Below are 23,284 nucleotides of genomic sequence, written 5' to 3' on the forward strand. Positions count from 1 at the left end.
CATTTTAACTATTTTAAGGTACAGTTCAGTGGCATTAAATACGTTCACGATATTGTGTAACTATCACCACCATCCATCTCTAGAACTTTTTTAGCTTGCAGAATTGAAACTGTACCCATTAAACAATAATTTCCCATTCCCCTTTTTCCAGCCCCTGGTAACTGCATTCTACCTTCTGTTTCTCTGAGTTTGACTACCTTAGATACCTAATATGGGTGGAATCAGGCAGTATTTGTCTTTCATGACTGGCTCATTTCACTTAGCATAATGTCCTCAAGGTGCATCCATGTTGTAGTATGCATCAGAATTTCCTTCCTTTTTATGACTATGTAATATTCTATTATACATGACATATTTCATTTATCCACTCATCCCTCAACGGACATTTGGGTTGTTCCCACCTTTTGGCTACTGTGAGTAGCGCTGCTATAATGTGGATGTACAAATATTTGTTCAAGTCCCTGCTTTTCATTTTTTGTGGATTTAAATATACCCAGAAGTGGAATTGCTAGATCATATGGTAATTCTCTAACTTTTTGAGGAACCATAGCTGCTGCTACACCATTTTACATTCCCACCAGCAATGCACCTGTATTAGGGCTCTGATTAATATAGAGAAAGTGTGTGTGTGTGTGTGTGTGTGTGTGTGTATGTGTGTGTGTGTGTCTGCATGTGTATAGAGACAATATACATATAAAGAGAATATATATATATACACACACACATTATCTTTCTGTATGTATATATCTGTACATACATACATACATACAGAGAAAGAGATTTATTATAGGGAATTGGCTTACATGGTTATGGATGCTGAAAAGTCCCAAGATTTATAGTCAGCAAGTTGGAAACCCAGGAAAGGCAATGTGCCATATTTTGTAAGTTCCAGTCCAAAAGCCAGCAGGACATATAACAAAGACATTATATAATAAATATAATAATAGAAGTCATTATTCAGACACACCCAGAATAATGTTTGCCCAAACATCTGGGGACCTCATGGCCAAGGCATGTTGACACAGAAAATTAACCATCACACTTGTAATTTTCTATTGCTTTTTTTTTTAATAGCCATCTAATGGGTGTGATGTTGAATAGTTTTTAAAGTTGCTCCTCTCCACTTTTCAGGACCTAGAAGAAAAACATATTTGCTAGTGCCCCATTTCGTTTGTAAGTTCCAGTCCAAAAGCCAGCAGGATTAAGACCAAAGAAGAGTTGATGTTTCAATTCAAGTCCAAGGGCAAGAAAAGATCAATGCCCCAGCTCCAGGCCATCCAGCAGGAGGAGTTCTCTCTTATCAGCCTTTTGGTTCTCTTCAGATCTTCAGTTCATGGGATGAGATCCAGCCACATGAGGAAGGGCAATCTGCTTTATTCACTCTACTGATCCAAATGTTAATCACATCCAGAAACACCTCAGACACACCCAGAATCATGTTTGCGTCTGGAGACCTCATGGCCCTGGTAAGTTGACACAGAAAATTAACCATCGCACTTGTAATTTTCTGTTGCTTTATTTTTTTAAATAATAGCCATCTAATGGGTGTAATGTTGAATGGGGTTTTAAAGATGTTTCTCTCCACTTTTCATGACCTAAAAGAAAAAAATGCTAGTGCCGCATTTTGTTTCTTAGCATTTTAGACCTGAGAGTGCTTAAGACATTGTCTAGCCTAGTAGTATTCAAAGCGTTTTAGCAGCAGAACTCCTTTTTCCCCCCAAATTCAGTCTTAGTTGGAACTCTAAAATACAAAAGAAAAGTAGAGGTGTTCTGGTTAATCCAAAGGTGGGGACACAGCCCCATCCCTTAGCCTCCTTCTCCATCCCAAACCCTGCAGAACTCAAGAGCCTTCCTCACTGCCTGGGGCTCTGCAGAACTCAGCTTCAAAACCACTGATCCAGGTGCAGGTGACAAAACTGAGGTCCATGTCTATCCCTCACCGGACTACATGCTCTGTGAGAACGGGACAGCGTCTGTCTCGTTTACTTCTACAACGTCAGCAGCAAGCACAGTGCTTGTTACACGTAAGCGCTTCATATATCTGTGTATTAAATGCCTGACTGCATGGATAAGAGCACGGATTGTCTAAAATCTAACGCCAAAGTTAATGCAAAATCCCATGTTTGCTGCCTCTCATTTAGGGATCTCTCTATACAAGAGGTTCTCAAACTTGGGTGTGAATCAGAACCATATGGAGGGCTTGTTAAAACACAAATTGCTAGGCCCCATCCCTAGAGTTTCTGTTTCAGTTAAGTCTGGGGTAGGGCCTCCAATTGTGCATTTCTAACAAGCTCCCAGGTGATGCTAATGATGCTGGTCCAGGAAGGATATTTTGAGAACCAATGGCCTAGAAGAAACATCTAGTGACCAGAACTACAATGACAACTATAGCCAGCTTTATTTTTATCTCAAAATTCAATGTGGCCTCCTCAAACTATAATTAGATGCTGCAAATAATTATCATCTTTGCAATAAAGTCAATGGCACTTTGAGAACCACTACTCTATATCAAACTAACTCAAATTCTATATTTTAATTTACCCACATAAATCCAGACAGACTTGCAGAGTTGGTCTTAAATTTGACAATCTTCCCCCACTCTCATTTGCAATTAGCAAACCAGTTGAATTAATCCATCTTTCAGTGAACACCAGTATGCATCCCTGTGCAGATGTAAGGATATGAAGACCACAGGAACCAGTTCCTTCCCTTAAGAAATCTGATTTCTACCTTATCCAGATGCTTCTGGAATAAAGCCCCATCAGGAAAGGTGCACCCTGGTTGATATGAGTGAAGACTACAGAAGGGGAAGGGCCCAATTACCCTCTTGCATCCAGCTGGGTAGATGAGTACATGAGATGAGTTCTTTCCCAAGGTGAGTGGCCATGAAGGGGTGGTGGTCAGTACAAGATGGAGTCCAAAGGCTAAAATCTCAGCAGCAGTGTGATAGTCACTCGGAACCTGTAGATTCCATTCACTGGGGAATCACTAACCACTGAATGTGGAAACAAGGGATAAATGTCAAGGATCTATTTCAATGTAGGTTTTCATTTCTGGATCATGAAGAAGGACATATCTGGGCTCATTCATGTGGATGCATTTGGAGTCAGGGGTGGCAATCTGCACAGCAGAACACAGATGAGAGAACCCAGGAGGTGTGAGTGCAGGAATGTGGGGATAGGCGTGGTGAGACAGAAGAAACCAAGGAATACTGAGAAGAGGCAGCAGCTACCTCTGTGTGGCCGGCCCTGCATGGTTCCATCCTCCTGTGTCTTCAAGAGAAAGCAGGAACCTAAATTTTTTTGTGAAATCTCCAAATTTCCTACTGAAAGCTCAACTTTTTTTAACCTCTGTGGGCCAAATGGAATATTCAAAGGGCTGAACAGCACCCCAAGGTCACCAATATATAAGCTTCATTCTCAGTGAAAGGCACAGTCAAAGCAAATATTCAATAATTCCTGCAAAAAAACACCCATGCAAATGAAGACAATGAATATGAGAAGAATCCCAGAGGTGAGGTTCATGATGGTTTGGGGAAGAAAAATATTCAGGAGAAAGAGGGGCTATTTGGCTGAGAACTGAACAAATTATCTGCATAGCCTGTCCACATTAATCAAATTTGCCAGATAATCTCTAGCCCTACTCCACAGAGCCTGTTGAGTATTCACTTTCACAGCTGTATCCTAAATTTAGCTCTGACTTCTGATAACTGAGACACTACTTTGGGTTTATTCTCTGACCTGCTTCTGGCAAGCATCCAAGGCTCTGACATCCTCAGGGGTTGTGAAAAGAGACCACCTGAGTTCTGTCACCCCAGGACTGGCTTCCATACCTAATGCTTCAGAGCCCCGCAGAGAATGTGAGTGGCCGCACTTGCCTGTGGCTAGTGGAGATGCCAAGAACTGGCTCATCCAACTACACAGATGGTTTGGAGCACTGATGGTGTATTTAGTCCATACTGTTAGTTCTAATTAATCCTCCATAAGAAATTCTTATTTTATGAAAGAGGTGATCAGAACTCAGAAATGTTCAACAACTTGGCCAAAGCTACACAGCCAGGAAGCGGTGCTGCTGGGGTTTTCCCTGGGTCTCCCACTTTTCTTCCCTATATCTCTACAGGCTGCTGAAGAGTGAAATAAACCTGAATTACCTCCTTACTAAAATGCTCTCAATAATTCTCTAGTAGGATATATTGAAAACACAGCAAGATACAAAGTAAGAGCCTTACAGGCTGACAGGTTTAAATCTTGCAAACTTAAGCAACTTACCCTATCACTTTGTTCCTCAGTCTTCTCACTTGTGAAGTGGAGATTGTATCTATGCAGAAGATGACATAAACAATATATTAGTAACATATAAAAGAATCTAGCCCTGTGCCTGGCACAGATAAGGCACCCAATAAATTGGATTTTCTTTTTCCCAAATTTTGGGTGGATTGGGCAATTTCCACAAAAATTGTGTTGGGCAAGCCGCACACATGCACCCCTTGTGAACCCTGGCCACTAGGCAGAGTTGCCAAAGGTGGGCAGCCTCTGCCGCACCCTTCTTTCACCCCAGGAAAGGACAGAAACCCCAGCTTCTTGTCCTCACCCTCAGAAATCTTGTAGACATCACCTCCAGGAGTTTTATTCCACAGAATACCATTTGATTTGGTATGAGCAGGTCCTGAGTTCATAAAATTCCGAGTTAAGCAAAGTTAACCAGATTTCTTCCTACAGAATTTCTCAGAGCTTTTAAATGTTTTGTGATGCTCCAAAGAGAGCATAGAATCTACAGCTTTACCCAGAGTTACTTCAGGTCGGCGCATCTCCGTTGAGGCCAGACCATGCCACCCATCAGGACATCCCACCAAGTGGACCTTTCAGGCCTCCCCTTATTTAAATGTCCCATGGCTTACCCTTCTGCATAAGCAGCATCCACTAACATTTAGGCCAGCGAGGTTTAGAGCTACATTTCACAGGCCCTGGCTCAAACTCCATTAGAGCTACCACTGGAGCTGAAAGACTTGGCAGTCGCTTCCGGAGAGAAGGCGCTAATAGGGAGGTAGAGCCATCTACAGGAGATATGTGGCACTGCACAACAAGCGCTGCGAGGAGCGGGTGAGCAAAGGAACTGAAAGATGCATCAGAGCACCTAGTAGAAATCGCTCTGCGCTGCCTTTATTTAACGTAGAGCTTTAGCAACGAGAGCAGGGTTTTCATGAGCAGACCTTCTATTTTTGTTTGGTTGGGGCGGGTGGAGAGACACGATCTTGACCATAATTTATAACAACATGTGTGAGGGAGACAGGAGATTTAAAGTAGGTGTTTCCTCTGTAGGATTGAATGGGCAATCAGCAATACACAAAAGTGTGCCCATTTTCAGTGTCTGCATATCAGCAACAGTTTTAACTGTGGGGTTTTCTACGAGGAAAACTAGAGGTGCTCAATGGTTTCCAGGACATTCTACACAAAAAGTTTGGAAGCTCTTTGTTAGGGCAACTAAAACCTCACAACGGTTTCCTAGATATGTATTTTGTGTAGTATTTGGAACAATAGGTCTTTCTCTAAGAAAGTTAGGGCAATAGCATTTATGTCATAAGAACCCTGTCTGTTGGACCACATTTTGTGATAAAAAGCAAAATGAGAAGCATGTTAATGTGCTTAGTAACAGATGTGCACAGATGTGTTCATGTTGATGAGAAGTCTCTCACAGAGCTCTCAGGGGTGAGGGAGAAGAGCAATGTGCTGGGGCAGATCCCTCCTGGCTCCTCTTGTTGCAAGGAATGAGGAACCTGCCTTCTACCCAACATCCAGCAGTATTCACCAGAGGCCTGGTACACACCAGACATTATGATACATGCCAGGGATAACATGGTGAGGATGACAGACCTGTCCCCTGTTCCCAGCAACCCACAAGAGTGGGAGCAGCATTTCTAAGTATGAAAAATCTCAAAGATCATCTTATGAGGAATTCTGATTAACAGGTTGTCTTAGTCCATTTTCTGCTGCTTATAACTGAACGCCTGAAACTGGGGAATGTATAAGGAAAAGAAATGTATTTCTTACAGTTATGGAAGCTGAGAATTCTCAAATTGAGGGGCCTCATCTGGCGAGTCTTCTTGCTGATGGGGACTCTCTGAAGAATCCCCAGATGGTGCCAGCTACTATATGGTGGGGGGCTGAGCATGCTAATGTATGCTAACTCAGGTCTCTCTTCCTCTCATTATAAAGCCACTAGTTCTCCTCCCATGATAACTCATTAATCCATTAACCCATTAATTCATTAACCCATGAATGGATTAATCCACTCATGACCCAATTGCCTCTTAAATGCCCCACCTCTCAATACTGCCCCACTGGAGACTGAGCTTCAACAAACATGAGTTTTGGAGGGGAGAGACATTCCACCTGTAACAGAGCGAATTTTCCAACACGAAGCAAAGGGGCCTGTTGCCTTCTATTATGAGGGATAGTTATGCCCAAAGTAGTTATTATTTGTCTTTTCCAACAACTCAGCAGAAGGTGGGATCAATGCCTTCTGAACACTTCCCATCTGAGAATATTTGTAGAGAAACTTAGTCTATTTCTATAAGAACATTTTCTCTAAGCCATTTGTCCATTTAAGATAAACTTCAATTATCTTGATGATTGATAGTTTATAATTAAATAAGTTAATAAAGGTTATAGTATTATCTGGAAATCCAAATATGAAGAACCTCAAAATGGTGCTTATCATTTGGAAGGCTCTTAACCCGTTCTATGCCTTGTTTTCTTTCCTTTCTTCTTTTACATCTATTTTGTGTTCCCACTATGACATATTATATTTTTCTGTTTAAGTTATCTTAAATCCTTTACAGAATAAGTAAATAGAACATATGTTTTAATATTAAAACCTATTGTCAAAAGAGGGACTTACTTGTATTGTTTTAACTTGGATCATCTAGCTGAAGAATCTACAGAAAAATCTCAAATTCCAGCATTCTCCTGTGGCCAGATCAACAGTAACACAGATAGAGCCAAATCAAAGCTGGAAAGAACATTCAAATCCCAAAACCTCAAAGCAGCACTTATTCCTGTAGTTGTGGAAAAGCAACATGGCTCTTAATGTCAAAAGCCGTAAAACTCACAAGATGACTTTGGCTCTAAAACAAGACAATTACAGAGGACAAGACACTTTCTGAAGAAAAATGTTCAAGTCTAAATATCTTTTACCATTCATAAATGGTAGTCAGAAGAGTGGGTACCTTGGGGCTGGGGTGATAGATTGGAAAGGCACATGAGAAAAACTTCCAGAATGTTCAGCTGTCCTATATCTCGATCTGAATGGTGGTTGCACAAATGATGACTTAGTTTAAAATCCATTGCTTAAGACTGACACAACTGACATATTTTTACTATGTTATATCTTGATTACATTTATAATAATTAAATTTACTGTGTTACACTTTAATTCAATTACACGTGCTTTACTATGTTATACCTTAATATGTATTAAGTTAATACATATTTATGTAGGATTTTAATTTCAGGAATCTTATTGAATCATAAGATAACCCAAAGAGAATTTTTAAAGGGATTAAATTTCATTCAGTATATTCTACCTATACTCTACTTGCCAAAATAGGAAAATGAATACGTGTTTTTTGAAAGTGTCCATTGAGACTAAGGATTAAAACCAAAGCGTGTCCTGCTTGGAAAGAATCAGCACATCTTGCCCCAAGTGAGGATCCCTCACAGACAGCCTAAGACTCTGCTCCCAGATGAGCCCCCTAGGCTGGACACTGAGCCGCGGAGAGTTGGGCTATTGGGAGATCTTCTCAGGAAGGAGTGGGAGCAGCTGGAGCCACAGGAGCAGCAGGTGCCCTGACAGCTCTACATCAGAGATTTGTGTTTAGAAACTCCAGGAAGTCCTTGCTGCACTTGGAAATCTTCCCCTCCCCCAGCTCCCATAAAGGGCCAGACAGCTTAGAAGGAGAGAAGAACCCCTCCAAAGGCTCTTTGCGCAGCTGGCTGGCTGTTCTTTACTGCCGTCCTGCGAGCCCTTAAGGCATTTCAACAATGAACATCTTGATTTTCTGTGCATTTATGGAAGAAAATATGTCTGCTGAAACTGTATATAGTAGTATGCCCTTATCTGCAGGGAATAGTTCCAAGACCCCCGATGAATGCCGGAAACTGCAGGCATTGCAGTTTTACTATGTATTTTTACTATACATACCTACCTGAGATAAACTTTAATTTATACTATGCATTTTTACTATACATACCTAGCTGAGATAAACTTTAATTTATAAATTGGGCACAATATGAGATTAACAACCACAACTACTAATAAAACAGAATAATTATGATAATATGCTGTAATAAAAGTCATGTGAATATGGTCTCCCTTTCTCTCTCTCTTTCTGTACAGTCTTTCTGTACTGCATTCACCCTTCTTATGGTGATGTGAGATGATACAGTGCCTATGGGATGACATGAAGTGAGGCAAATGACATAGGCATTGTGACGTATTGTTAGGCTACTACTGCCCTTCTGACGATACATCAGAAGGAGGATCACCTGCTTTGGGTGATCCCAAGGCATTGAGCCATGATGATGTAGCTTGCTGGGCATCAGGAGCAGACAATGCTGATGTTTGGGGATCCTTGAGAATTGAAGGGTTTGGTTGTTTTTTGTTTTTCTGCCATAAACTGCTAGAAGAACATTACAATCAGTTGTTCTCTTTATTTTCAATTCATCGAAGTGTTGCCGCAGAGGTTGTTATCCTTCGTTGAGAATATGAGCAATTTTAACACTGCATTCCATCCTGGGATCATATTCCATAATTTTGTCCTTTAATGTCTGTGTAATTTAAAACTCTTCAGCAAATTTCAATTATGACCACATTGCTTGTTCTGCTTCAGTTTTTTCTTCATCTTTCTCTGCAGATGACTCAAAATTCAGCCAATTCCTCATCAGTTAACACTTCTTGATGGTCTTCAATATCTTCTTCCACTTCAGCAAGCATGTTAGCAACCCTTCTCCACTAACTTGTCCTGCTGCACAAATGATATTCCTAACTTCTCCACTGATCCCAAAGAAGCCTTTAAAATCATTTGTGACTTCGCTCTCTAAGTTCTTCCAGCAGGCATTTGCAATTTCTGGCTTTAATTCATCCATTGCAGCTTTGATGAATGTTGTCCCATTAGCAATAGTGAATGGTTGCACTTCAGTATGTCTAGATTAAGTTCTGCATCCATTGCTGATCAAATGCAGTCATGCACCGATTAATGCTGTAGATACGTTCTGAGAAATGTGTCATAAGATGATTTCACCATTGAATGAACACCATAGAGTGCATTTACAGAGATCTGGATGGTAGAGCCTACTACACACCTAGGCTGTATGGTATAACCTATTGCTCCTAGGCCCCAAAGCTGTACCACATTACTGTACTGAATAGTACAGTCAATTGTAACACAATGGTAAGTATGTGTGCACCTAAACATAGAAAAGGTGCAATAAAAATAGGGCATAAAAGATAAAAAATTGCACACCTGAAGAGGGCACTTATGATGAATGGAGTTTGCAGAACTGGAATTTGCTCCAGGTGAGTCAGTGAATGAGTGGTGGGTGAATGTGAAGCCTAGGACATCACTGTGCACTACTGCAGACTTCATAAACACTGTGCACCTATGCCACACTAAATTTATTTTAAAATTACTTTCATTTCTCCAATAATATATTAACCTGAGCTTACTATAACTTCACTTTATAAACTTTTAATTTTTCTAAAATTTTTTACTCTTGTATTAACACTTAACTTAAAACACACATTGCACAGCCGTACAAAAATATTTTCTTATTTTATAAGATTTTTTCTTTCTTTTTTTTTTTTTAGTTTTAATCTTTTTTGTTAAAAACTAACACATGGCCGGGCGCGGTGGCTCAAGCCTGTAATCCCAGCACTTTGGGAGGCCGAGACGGGCGGATCACGAGGTCAGGAGATCGAGACCATCCTGGCTAACACGGTGAAACCCCGTCTCTACTAAAATACAAAACTAGCCGGGCGAGGTGGCGGGCGCCTGTAGTCCCAGCTACTCGGGAGGCTGAGGCAGGAGAATGGCATAAACCCGGGAGGCGGAGCTTGCAGTGAGCTGAGATCTGGCCACTGCACTCCAGTCCGGGCGACAGAGCGAGACTCCACCTCAAAAAAAAAAAAAAAAAAAAAAACTAACACACAAACACCTGCATGAGTCTAGGATTGCCAACATTGCTGTCTTGCATCTCCATATATTGTCCAACTGGATGGTCTTCAGGGGCAATAACATGCCTGGAGTTGTCATCTGCTAGATGACAATGGCTTCTTCTGCAGTGGACCTGTCTGAGGCTGTTTGCACTTAACTTTTTCAAATAAGTAGAAGAGGCAAACTCTAAAATAATAATAAAAGGTATAATAAAGACATAAACCAGTAACATGGTCACTTATTATCATTATCAAGTATTACATACTGTGCATAGTTGCCTGTGCTAGACTTTTATGACTGGCAGCACAGTAGGTTTGTTTGCGCCAACAGCACTACAGCTTTGATGAATGTGAGTAATGCATTGCACCATGATGTGACCAAGGCTACAACATCACCAAGCAATAGGAACTTTTCAGCTTCAATATAATTTTATGGGACCACCATCATGTATTTCCTTTATTGTTCATCTAAATGTCCATCACATAGTACATGACTGTACCAGGCAAGTGTACATGACCTTGACAAAATGAATGATGCCTTGGTCAGGAGGGTGAAGCAATGAGGTTGTATTTTGGAGGTAAAATGCAACATCAACATTTTCTTTTTCATAGCAATCAGACCCAGGATGGCCAGTTGCACTGTCTATTGCTGCTTTTTGCTGTTGGTGGTGGTGGTGGCGGTGGTGGTGGTGGTGGTGGTGGTGGTGTTTTTGAGACAGAGTCTCACTCAGTAGCCCAGGCTGGAGTGCAGTGGTACTATCTCGGCTCACTGCAAGCTCCGCCTCCCAGGTTCACACCATTCTCCTGCCTCAGCCTCCCGAGTAGCTGGGACTACAGGCGCCCACCACCATACCTGGCTAAATTTTTGTATTTTTAGTAGAGACGGGGTTTCATCGTGTTAGCCAGGATGGTCTTGATCTCCTGCCCTTGTGATCCGCCCACCTCACCCTCCCAAAGTGCTGGGATTACAGACGTGAGCCACCGTGCCTGGCCTGGCTTTGTTTTTTGACAGCATGTGTATCCTTCGTTCTGTACACTACACCTGGCTTTATCATATGCCCTACAGCATTGTCACCTAATACCAGAGTCAATCTGTCCTTCCATGTTTTGTGGCCTTGGTGCCTCCCTTGCACTTTCATGAATGTAGGTTCTACGGGACATCTTCTCCCAGAAGAGCCCAGTTTCGTTGCAGTTGAAAACTTGCTTTAGATGATATCCTTTCTCCTTAATTAACTTCCAACTCTGCCAGAAATGTAGCAGCACCTTCTTCATTTGCAAATGCAGCAACTCTAGCAATTTTTGTATTTTTCAGTCCAAACCTACCCCTGAATCTATGTAATCATCTCTTACTTGCAGTAAATGGTTTGGCGTCATCTGTTTCAGCAAATCCCTTGCTCAAGCCTTGGTATCAGCTCAATGCTTTCTGGTGCAACCTGTTGCCATCAATTGCGATTTCTCCTCAAACCTTCCACCCACAAGTGTAATGCCTTTTTCATCTTAACTAAGCACTTATCATGGACTGTGGCCATAACTTTGGCAGTTTGAGGTGCAACAGAAAAATTCGCACAAATTTCTTTTTCCCTCCTCACAATTTCATGGATAGATTTGTTCTTACCATAGATCTTAGTAATCTCAGCACAAGATTTCTTCCTTTCCTTATTAAGTTGAGAACGTTCACCTTTTTACTCAAAGAAAGCACTTTGCAACTTCTTTTTGGCATATCCGAATTGCCATGATCAGGAAAGTCCTCCTTGCACTTGGAACTCCCCCGCCACACACAAAGGACCAGAGGGCTTAGAGGGAGAGAAGAGCGCTATTCTGGCACTTTGAAGCATTATTAAATGAAATAAGGATTACCAGAACCCAGCACTGCAACACCTTGACAGTCGACCTGACAGAAGCTACTACTGAGTGACTGCCAGGTGGGTGGCATCTACATTGTGGATGGGCACCCTGGACAAAGGAGGATTTGTGTCCCAGGTAGGATAAAGCAAGACAGTATGGGACTTCACCACACTATCCAGAATGACATGAAATTTGAAACTTATGAATTGTTTATTTGGGGAATTTTCCATTTAGTATTGTCAGACTGAGATTCATGGGTAACTGAAACCATGGAAAGCAAAACCTGACAGCAGTGAGAGAGCCTTCAGTTCAAGTCAAATTAACAAGCATGCACTTGATGCCTTGGGCTGTGCAAAGTCCTGGACGAACTGAAACCCACACAAACACGGTTCCTGGGTACTGCCCAGTGTGGACTGCAGGCAGGGCAAATGAAGGATTACCTGTTGCGCTGGCCAGGTTACAGTAGGTACAAAGCACTAACAGAGGTGTAAGGTAGGGGACACATTTTGTCCAGGACAGTTAGAGAGGCTCCAGAGAGGAAATCGTTCTCAACTCCTGCTTGATAAGACCTGCATGTTGTAGGACACCTTACAATATTCTAACATAAAATATGATGAAGGCACTTAAAAAAAAACTCCTCAAAGTCCTGCCACCAGGGACAGCCACTCTTAGCTTCTTTCTTGCGTACCCCTTCCAGACCTCCCTGCTCAGCCTGCATTCATTCGTCATTGACCCTGTGCCTGGCACTCTACTAAGGCTTTTTAATCTCACTGTATCCTCACCACATACCTGGGTGGCAAGTAGTATTAGAAAGAGTGGCATTAATATGGGCATTGACAGGAGTGTCAACCGGGTTTTCCAGGAAAGGAGACAGGGAGCTTTAAGAAAGGTCATTAACTTGCCCGGTTGCCCAGCTGGAAAGTGGCAGGACACACTACCGGGACTTTCTGACTTCAAAGCCCAGATCTTAGCCTCCTCAAAGGGTGAATCCTATTCCCAGCTCCAGCTGGGTCTCCAGGTGACCTGGAGGAGCTTGGGTAGAGAGAAGCAGGATGGTTAGGGCAGGAACTGAGGCTGACTGAGGCTGGGTGGAGAAAACATTGACGCTTTGTTGAGAAGTTTATGCTTCGGCTGGAAGTCAATGAAGTATCTTCTAAGATTCTTAAGCATCAAAGTAACAAGGCCTGTTTCGTGTTCCAGAAAGATCCTGCTGGCAGCCACGGGGGTGGTATGGGACAGTGCCCTGCGACAGGGTGGGTGCTTCTGAGATAGTCCAGGTAGAGAGGCTTAGGGAGGGAGACCCAAGAAACCTGTCCTAAGTGGCATCACTGGGCTCCACAGCAGAATGGATGGATGTGAGAGACAAGGGAGAAAAAGAAATCAATAAGAGCCCTAGACCAGGGTCCTACGTTCAGTGACCCAGGGGATTCTGTTAATGATGACCTTTACCTGTACTAAGTGCTGTGCTAGGCCCGAGGGTGCGAAGACGAATTAAGCCTAAATTCTTAACTGATTCACCTGACGTACTCTTGGATGGGCTCATGACTAGACCACCTCACACTAGGTTCCACTTGATGGAGAAGTGCAGGATGGTGAGGTTCCATGTGTACCTTCCAGCCTGAAACAAACATGCCGTTTGAGGTGAAGGTCTGAAGTAGAAGGGTTAGACAACAGTTGGTTTCTAATCATTCACAAAAATATCTAGATGCTGTAATAAATTATGGGGGAGGAAGAAAGAAACCATTTATTTCCATTTCTTTAATGCCATCAACATCAACTTTGAGTTTCCCCGTCCCAGATCTTGGTGTCATGCAGGGCCACATTCAATCATATGTTTTAAAGGGTTATTACTTTAAACTCATCCAGACTTGAGCTCTTTGTGTTATTAGAAAAAACAATCTCAGACATACCTTTGGCAGAATTGAATAGTAGTATTAATGCAATTAAATCTAACTGAATGAGATTTCATAGACCCTGATATTTTATACATAGTGACTTAGCCCCTCTGGAGTGGAGATTTCTGTAACGGGAGCAGCTTTCAGCTTCTGGAAATCTTCCGGTAGCATCAATCTACGTAGAGGGAATCTTGAGTCACACACTCAGGTGAACGAGAATACTGCTTTCTCTGTTTCCCATCACTCCCCTTGACTTCTGACTCACAGTCCCATTCCTCCAGTTGGTGGGACGTTGAAGCTCAGTCTTTCTGGGGATTTGGTCTGCACCTGCCAAGTGTGAGCCACAGGAGTCTCACTGGTACAGGTCACCCTTGTGGTCCTTGACCACCATCCGCAGGGCCTTGTACATGTGGCATTTGGGTGTGGAATTTCCTCTGAGACTGCCTTGGCCCTGTCTGCCTGGACTCAGGGTCACGATCTAAAAACCCACACCTCTGATGCGGGCTGCAGAGGCATTTGTTCTTTTTTGACCCACATAATGATTTTTTTTAATCAAGAGATTTCACATTTTTAAAAAATCCAGATGTCCAGCTTCTTGTAAGACCTGTAGGATGTGCCAACCCTGGACCCACATATTCTTAGGGCACCCATAAATGAGGGGTCGGGCATCAGGTATCCCCATCAGAAAAGGCTGTGTTCCCCAGGCCGTCCTGTTCCTAGGATGCCGCCGGACGTCAACAGCCATGGTCACCCCTGCATCATTGCCCTGCAGTTTTGTTTTTCTCATAGGAGAGAAATAGTTTCTGTACCTGTCATAGATTGGGTTCCCTAAAATCAACCTTGAGCGAGATTACACGCAGGAAGTTAAGTAGGAAGTGCTCATTAGGTCAACCCTTGGGAAAGGAGAAAGGAAGGTGCAGAACTGAGCAGAGAGAGAAGCTGTGCTACTCTGTAGTCTCAACCACAGCCTCAGCCCACCTACGGAGAGCTGGGGAACTTCATGGCCCTTTAGTTGTGGTGAAAGGATCCTGGGATTCCTACTCTTGTACCTACTTGTCATTGGATGCAGCTGTCCCTGGAAAAGAGCGTGACCTTGAACCAGAAAGATTTCTTCAGCCAATATCAGTATCCGGGCAGCACCCCCAGCAGCCAAGGAATCCATCCTTCAGTGGGAAGGGGGATCCGGATGGTGTATAACAGCATCACCTACAGCACCCACGCGGGAAGAATCAGGAGGCGAACAGAGGTGCTGCGGGCCCCTCTGCTCACTGATGCGAGAGTTCTGTAGGCATTTGGGTCAAGGAGTGTGGAAGGCAGACATTCTTCTTGGGCTTCCACAAGAACCCAGGGGAGCCACCCGGGAGGTCTGCCCCCAGACCACCACCACCAATGCTGCAAGAAGCTTCCCACAAGACTCCTCCCATCATCTTTCAGCCCCTCTGCTATTCCCTAAGGACAGGGACTTTTAGAATACAAAAGTCTAAACAAATTGCTGATCAGTTCCCCCCCTGCCACAAATCTCCCTGAAACAATGGACACAGAGACAGTTACTTGTTGGACTAGGAGGAAGGGAAATGAGAACATGCAGGGAGATGAGGAAAACATAACTGAATGTTGTTGGCTCTCTGCTTCCCCAAACCCTGGCCAGGATTCAGAGACCAAGCAGCCTGCAGGGCCTCACCCAACCCTACCAGCAGGACATTCCCGGCCCCACTCCCCACTCCCTAGCTGAGTCCTGCAGCAGGGACTCTTTTCACTCTATTCTGAAAGCCCTGACTCTACAGGGGCCTGAAAAGCTCAGCAGCACTCTGGCCAAGACTCAAAGATATGAGGGGACACCCTGCTCACATCAATGAAGAGGTCTGGCTCCCTCTTTCCTCCACCTGCTTCCTCCTCCCCACCCTCTGCCCTCTCCACATCATGTCCTACCCCGCTCTGCTATTTTCTTTACTAGGTCCTACTAGCATTGCATTATAATTAGGGGATAAACCAGAGGCTTCATCTGACAGGAGATGGGGGATCTAGAAGGCCAAGTCAAGGCCATTATGTGAAGTGAAATAAGCCAGGCACAGAAAGACAAATATTCTTCACATATTCTTTCTTACTTGTGGAAGCAAAAAATTAACACAATTGAACTCATGGAGATAGACAGTAGAAGGATGGTGACTAGAGGCTGGGAAGGGTAGTGGGGGTGGGGAGAAGGAAGTGGGGATGATTAATGGGTACAAAAAAGTAGTTAGAAAGAATAAGACCTGGTATTTGCTAACACAATGGAATGACGATAGTCAAAAATAATTTAATTATACATTTAAAATAACTAAAAGAGCATCATTGGATTGTTTGTAACAGAAAGGATAAATGCTTGAGGTAATGGACACCCGGTGTACCCTTATGTGATTATTATGCATTACCTACCTGTATCAAAATATCTCCTGTACCCTATAAATATAAACACCTACTACGTACCCACAAAACTTTTAAATTTAAAAGAAGGAAAATCAATTCAACCTTCTTAGGGTTTCTGGCCAGTGTCCCCCTTCACTGTGTTGTACCATAGCTCCCTCTACCTCTGTATCCTTGTAGCCACAGTAGCCCGCGGGCTGATCTCAGCTACCCACTCTTAGTGTGCTTCCTGCCTGCACAGATCTAGCTGGCAGATTTGTAATTGTCTTTATCTACCCTTAGTGTATTTATATGGGGGATGGAGGGAAATACACACCTATAATTTATAGAAACTATGTATATAATAAAACAAAACAGAGCAGCCTGACATCTATGTTAGGAAATATATCCCCAGTTATCCAGCCACACCTAGACTATTATGTAGAGAAGAGGGTGAATGGTCGACCTGGGTGCTTTGCATGGTGAAAGGGGGGTGCCCTTCTGTAAACTGGATCTCAGAGGCTTTTGTCTCTGTCAGAATCTCTTTCCAATGGCCACAAATATTTTGACATTTTTGTAAACGAGTTTGTGTAAAATGAGCAAAAGCTCCATCCAGGAAATGCCAAGCGTGGATGGTGGGTTTGAGGAAGAATGAGATGAGCACTTAGATGCCACCGGGGGCTGGGGGAGGCAATCCAGCAAGTTCCAAGGTGCCTGAAATTCAGGTAGGTGAGGAGGGAGCACACTGGACACTTATGGAAGGTGGGACGGTGGTAGGACCACATTTGCCCTTTTCCAAACCTGGAGAGAATAAAAGATGTCCCCCCTGTCTTCAGCAGCTCTGACTCTGGAATGAGGAGCACAGATGATGAGTGCTGATTGCATGCACACTGGGAAGATGTGAGAGGAAAGTGGAGGGCATTGTGGCAGCCCCAGGGAGAGGGGGACCAATCGTATTTGGCAGGAGGGAGTGGGGATTTGCAGGATGGTTTCTGGAGAAGATGACACATGCTATGGGCTCTAGAGGACGAAGAAGACTTTAGGCAGAAGACATGCCTTCATGGCTGAGGGTAGAGGGACAGCCATTGTGCCAAGGACAATTCTGAGAATAACCACAGCCCATTCATCTCCCCCGTGCTGGATGGAAGGAGGAATGGAAAGGAGGTGGATTGTAGAGAAGACTCCTTCACAGGGTTCTTCATCCTCCATCCTTTCCTAATATGACCCCAGTAAAATATAACATGAGACCAGTTCTGGTAAAGGGAGCCGTTTTCTTCATCAGCAAACCCAGAGTCGAAACACAATGCCTCCACTTGTCTTTGATGTTCTGAAAAAGATTGAATCTGCCAGGAAGGGCAATACCTGCCAGCTTCCCTTAGAAAATGAAGGCACAAACAGCTCATTAGGAAGACGAAATTATCTTGACTTAGTCAATTTCCGTTTCTCTCCAGTTCACCAAATTCATATTAACTGTTATTGGGGAAACTAATTAACTTATCTGCTCCCAGAATCAATTACTCATGCCACGTTGTTCATGCTGGGGGATAGAGAGTCAATTCAAGGAATATATTTTGATTACCTACTATGTGCTGGCATTGTTAGAGACCTGGAGATTCAAAGATGGAAAGAACACTTATCAGACTACTGGAGCTCCCTGCAATGGAAGGGAGTTGCATAGATCATAAAAACATGCATTTAGCAGGCGTTCCCCTAATACACACATGGTCACCCAGAGCACAGATTTCCTGAACCAGGATCTGCAATAGGCACTGCGGAGAACCACTGCCTGCAGCTGCCTCCAAGGAGCCTCCTCCAGAACTCTGCCCACTACAAAGGCTGGGTTGGGGCTAAAGGAATTGCTTGGGAATATTCACTGTAAAATCCTTTCAGCTCCACTGTACATTTGAAATTTGTCACTAAAAACAATGTGAAAGAGAGAGAAGAAAGATCTGTTTTTTAAACTAGAGCTTCTCAGACTTTAATATGCCTATGAATCATCTGGCAATCTGAATGGGGGAAAGGGCTCGGAATAGCCAGCTCCCAGGTTACTCCCTGTCCAGCAGCAGCGCACTGCGAGGAGCAAGGCCAAACACAGCATGGTGACTACGGTTAACAACAATGCACTGTATACTTAAAAATTGCTGAGAGAGTAGATTTTACGTATTCTCGCCACTAAAAATGGAGTATGTGAGGCAATGCCTATGTTAATTAGCTTTATTAAGCCATTTTACAATGTATACATATTTTATTTTTTTGGTTACATTCTAGCTTCAGGAGGTACACGTGCAGATTTGTTACAAAGGTATATTGTGTGATGCTGAGGTTTGGAGTACGACTGATCCCATCACCCAGGTAGTGAGCATAGTATCCAACGGGTTGTTTTTCAACCCTTGCCTGCCCCATAACTCCCCTGTTTTGTACTCCAGTGTCTGTTGTTCTCATCTTTATGTCCTTGTGATACGGTTCGGCTCTGTGTCCCCACCCAAATCTCATCTCAAATTGTAATTCCCACGTGTCAGGGGAGGGGCCTGGTGGGAGGTGATTGAATCATGGTGGCCGACTTCCCCCTTGCTGATCTCATGATAGTGAATGAGATTTCACAAGATCTGGTTGTTCGAAAGTGTGTGGCATTTCCCCCTTTGCTTTCTCTTTCTGCTGCCGCCACGTGAAGATGTGCTTGCTTTACCTTCATCCTCTGCCATGACTGTAAGTTTCCTGAGGCCTCCCAGTCATGCTCCCTGTTAATGCTGTGGAACTGTGAGTCAGTTAAACCTCTTTTCTGTCTGGGTGCGGTGGCTCATGCCTGTAATCCCAGCACTTTGGGAGGATGAAGCAGGTGGATCACCTGAGGTCAGGAATTCAAGACCAACCTGGCCAGCATGGCGAAATCCCATCTCTACTAAAATACAAAAAAATTAGCAAAGCATGGTGATGGGTGCCTGTAATCTCAGCTACTTGGGAAGCTGAGGCAGAAGAATTGCTTGAACCCAGGAGGCGGAGGTTGCAGTGAGCTGAGATCTTGCCATTGCACTCCAGCCTAAGCAAGAAGAGTGACACTCCATCTCAAAAAAAAAAAAAAAAAAAAAAAAAAAAAACTTTTNCATGACTGTAAGTTTCCTGAGGCCTCCCAGTCATGCTCCCTGTTAATGCTGTGGAACTGTGAGTCAGTTAAACCTCTTTTCTGTCTGGGTGCGGTGGCTCATGCCTGTAATCCCAGCACTTTGGGAGGATGAAGCAGGTGGATCACCTGAGGTCAGGAATTCAAGACCAACCTGGCCAGCATGGCGAAATCCCATCTCTACTAAAATACAAAAAAATTAGCAAAGCATGGTGATGGGTGCCTGTAATCTCAGCTACTTGGGAAGCTGAGGCAGAAGAATTGCTTGAACCCAGGAGGCGGAGGTTGCAGTGAGCTGAGATCTTGCCATTGCACTCCAGCCTAAGCAAGAAGAGTGACACTCCATCTCAAAAAAAAAAAAAAAAAAAAAAAAAAAAAACTTTTCTTCATAAATTACCCAGTCTCAGGTAATTCTTTACAGCAGTGTGAGAACAGACTAATACACCATGTGTGCCCAATGTTTAGCTTATGAGTGAGAACATGCAGTATTTGGTGTTCTGTTTCTGCATTAGTTCACTTAGGATAGTAGCCTCTAGCTGCATCCATGTTGCTGTAAAGGACATGATTTTGTTCCTGTTTATAGCTGTAGAATATCCTATAGTGGCCAATGTATACATATGTTAAAACATCAAGTGGTATACTATAAATATACACAATTTTATTTTAATGAAAATAACTATTTTCTAAAAGGCCTAAAGTGCTACACGACAAAAAGGTGTGAGTGTGCTCCAACAAATCAGATCCATTGAGTATAATAGATACCCTAGGTGAGGTCACTCTGATTGGTAAGAAAGGGTGAAGAACCCTTCCCAGGGGATGTGGAAAGCAAGGGGACCTGTGGCATTAAATACATGGTATTTGCAAGCAGAGATGAGGCTCCAAGGTGGGTCTCACCATTGGCTATTCATTAAAACCCTCCAAGGCAGTTTAAAAACTATGGCCCCACTCCATTGATTATGATTTAACAGGTCTCAGGTGCCCAGGCATGGACATTTTTGTTTTGCTTGTTTTTTGTTTGTTTATTTTGAGACAGAGTTTCACTGTTGTCACCCATGCTGGAGTGCAGTGGCACAATCTCGGCTCACTGCAAGCTCCGCCTCGCCTCCCAGGTTCAAGTGATTCTTCTGCCTCAGCCTCCTGAGTAGCTGGGATTACCGGTGCCTGACACCACACCCGGCTAATTTTTTGTGTGTTTAGTAGAGATGGGTTTTTGCCATGTTGGGCAGGTTGGTCTCGAACTCCTGACCTCAGGTGATCCGCCCACCTCAGCCTCTCAAAGTGCTGGGATTACAGGCGTGAGCCACCGCGCCCAGCCGGAAATTTTGAGAAAACCTTTCTATATAATTCTAATGCACAGTCAGGGTTCACAACAGGTGTCCTGCACTGATTCTCACTTGTGTGTTCCGAGCTGGCAAGCTGAGACACAGGTGGCCTTCGTGATCGGCTCTCTCCTTACTCTGCCTGTAAGGACTGAAGCTTAGCAGGGGTGAAAGTGATTTTCTTTACACCACAGGGAGACTGGGCTGTGCGGTGCCACCCCCAATCATGCCATTATGCAGCGCAGGGCAGCCTTCCCTTTCATCATGCATCCTTAGAGCTGGCAAGGAATTTGGGACCCACAAGGCAGCAGGCAGCCCAAACCAAGGCTCACAGGGGCCCTGTGACCTCCCTGCAGTCACTTTGCCAATAAACAAACGCACCAGGAGTGAGGTGAAGGCCCAGTACCGCCCAGACCAGGGCTCCCTTTAGGAAACCTGCGAGAACAGACTTTTGACCATCAGGTGCAGATGTCCCCAGGCTCTCTCTAGAGGAAGAAAGGATTCTCTGGCCTCCATCCATCTTACTAGAGCTACAGGGAGAAGGGGAAGGGAGCCAGGAGCTGCTTGATTAGCTCCTATACACCACGCGCCTGGTCGGGAGCCGTCCCAAGTAGCATCTCTTCTAATCCTCACAGTATATGAGGACACCATGGTCTTGATGGTAGGTCTGGTTGTACCCATCTCCCCTGCTGGGCCCCCAAGGGGGCTCTCCTATGTAAGGGTAAAGAGCCCAGGCAAGAAGCTGGGTTTCCATTTCTGTTTGGAGACACCACTGGGTGGGCCAAGCTCTGAGGTCCACCAAGGACCAACAGCACTGGACAGGGGCTCCCCTCCAACCTCCACCCCAAGACACACAGGAGCTTGATTCTATTTCACCAACCAAGGGCTCCTCCTACCCAAATCCACATTCTAGTTACAGATAGCAGGGTCCACTAGAGGGTCATGAATCACTCCTGTTATTTGCAGTTCTGAAACCAATCAGGCTGAAAGGTCAGCCATCCCCCGCATTGAACACACTCTCATAGGCCGCAGCAACCTGGAGACTCTGGCCCGGGCCCTTTGACCTGCCGCCGTGACTGCCTGTGTGCCAGTGGGAGATGGGACACAGAACAACCTTCCAGACAACAGGGCGCTGCTCCCAGTGGCTGCAAGGCCCAAACCCATAACTGAAATGGGAAGAGAAGCCAAGTCCAGGACAAGAAAGCCTCCCTATTGCCAAGCCAAACACGACGTCGTGGCAGCTAAGGCCTCGGCAGCACCTTCCCAAATTGCGGAGAAGGAAGCAGAGCCGCTCTCTGCCGTGAGGTGTCAGAAACTCCCAGGCCACCAAAGGAAAGTCTAGTGGGTGGCACCTTCCCTGCTCGCCCGGGAGTAAGGGTGGGAACCGCTCATATCCTGGCATGAGTGAATGAGTGAGTGAATGAATGATACTCACCAGTCTCTGTTCCAGGCACTGGGAAGGGCCCTTTTACAGGCTGCCTCAGTAAATCCTCACCGCAGAGTAGGTGTAGTCTGGTCCCAAACAAGGCCCAACGAGGCTAGCTAGCCTGCCCAGGTCACGCCGATAAGGGGCACCTGACGGCCAGGGACCTGCAGGATATGTTAAGGGCCCTGGGTCAAGTGACCCCCCAGAAGGCCAAGGTCATTTCCCTCCAGCCACCGCCTTCTGAACTGGAGGGCTGAGACACACCTGGAAAACAAAGCCCACAGACACAACCCAAACCCCGAAGGAGAAAGAAGTGCGGATTGGGGAGCTGCTTTCAGGACCGCGCAGACTGACTCTGGGTCCGCGGCAGGGCTGGGGGAGCCGGCGTGGGGGATAGGACCCGAGCACCCCCTGGGCAGAGCACTGTCAGGTGAACCGCATCCCTGGAAAGCGTGAGAGGTGCCGGGTGTAGGGGAAGTGGGAGCACGCGGGGGGTCTGGGGAGGGGGCAGACCGAAGGCTGAGACCACCGCGACACTAAGGGCTGTTCCTTTTACTGGTCGGACTCAGCCCATAGCGCTGGACGGTCCCACGCGCCGCCAGTGCGGATCATCTGGACACTGGCGCCACCTAGTGCTGGCAGCGCGGCAATGGCCCTTTTATCGACTCGTGCGTCTGTAGTGCGGAGTCCATGAGCCCTGGAGAGCAGAAGTGGTTTGTCTAAGAATAAGACAGAAATGGGCCAGGAGGTCAGCCTCCTAATCACCAGTCCTGGGGCCCCTCCGGAGCACCTTGGTTCTCAACTGTGTGTGGGCTGCAACACAAAGGGCAGGACCTTCCCAGAAAAGAGCCACAGTTGCAGGCAGATGGTCCGCTCTCTCCCTCGGCCACCAGCTGTGCCCTCCTTTCACCTTGTAAAAAATGTATCCCTAGGTTACAATTGAAAAGAAAATAAAACTTCCTGCAGTTTCAGAAATCACAAGGCGTAATTGCAGTTGACACAACTAAATAAGGTTTCAGCAGTAAGATTGCTCCCTGAGGCCTCCGCAAGTCTAACAATCTGCAAATCATGCACATCCCTGAAGTTCTCA

The 23,284-nt window shown here is 44.8% G+C and overlaps 1 long non-coding RNA gene across 3 annotated transcripts; it reads right to left on the reverse strand.

Annotated features, from left to right (window-relative positions):
* Positions 1 to 979: 979 nt before the first annotated feature.
* Positions 980 to 22,775, reverse strand: LOC108517195 (uncharacterized). 3 transcript variants are annotated; one of them, XR_001882035.1, is made up of 4 exons: positions 22,708 to 22,775; positions 22,204 to 22,358; positions 4,269 to 4,317; positions 980 to 1,463 (listed from the first exon to the last, which is right to left on the reverse strand). It is a non-coding gene; the product is annotated as an uncharacterized LOC108517195 (long non-coding RNA). The 3 variants fall into 3 exon arrangements; XR_001882034.1 differs by lacking the exon at positions 22,708 to 22,775 and adding an exon at positions 22,459 to 22,663; XR_001882033.1 differs by lacking the exon at positions 22,708 to 22,775 and having other exon boundaries at positions 22,204 to 22,663.
* Positions 22,776 to 23,284: the final 509 nt, after the last annotated feature.

The sequence above is a fragment of the Rhinopithecus bieti genome, unplaced genomic scaffold (genome assembly GCF_001698545.2).
Source record: "Rhinopithecus bieti isolate Rb0 unplaced genomic scaffold, ASM169854v2 scaffold_39971, whole genome shotgun sequence".
NCBI classification, from domain to species: domain Eukaryota; kingdom Metazoa; phylum Chordata; class Mammalia; order Primates; family Cercopithecidae; genus Rhinopithecus; species Rhinopithecus bieti.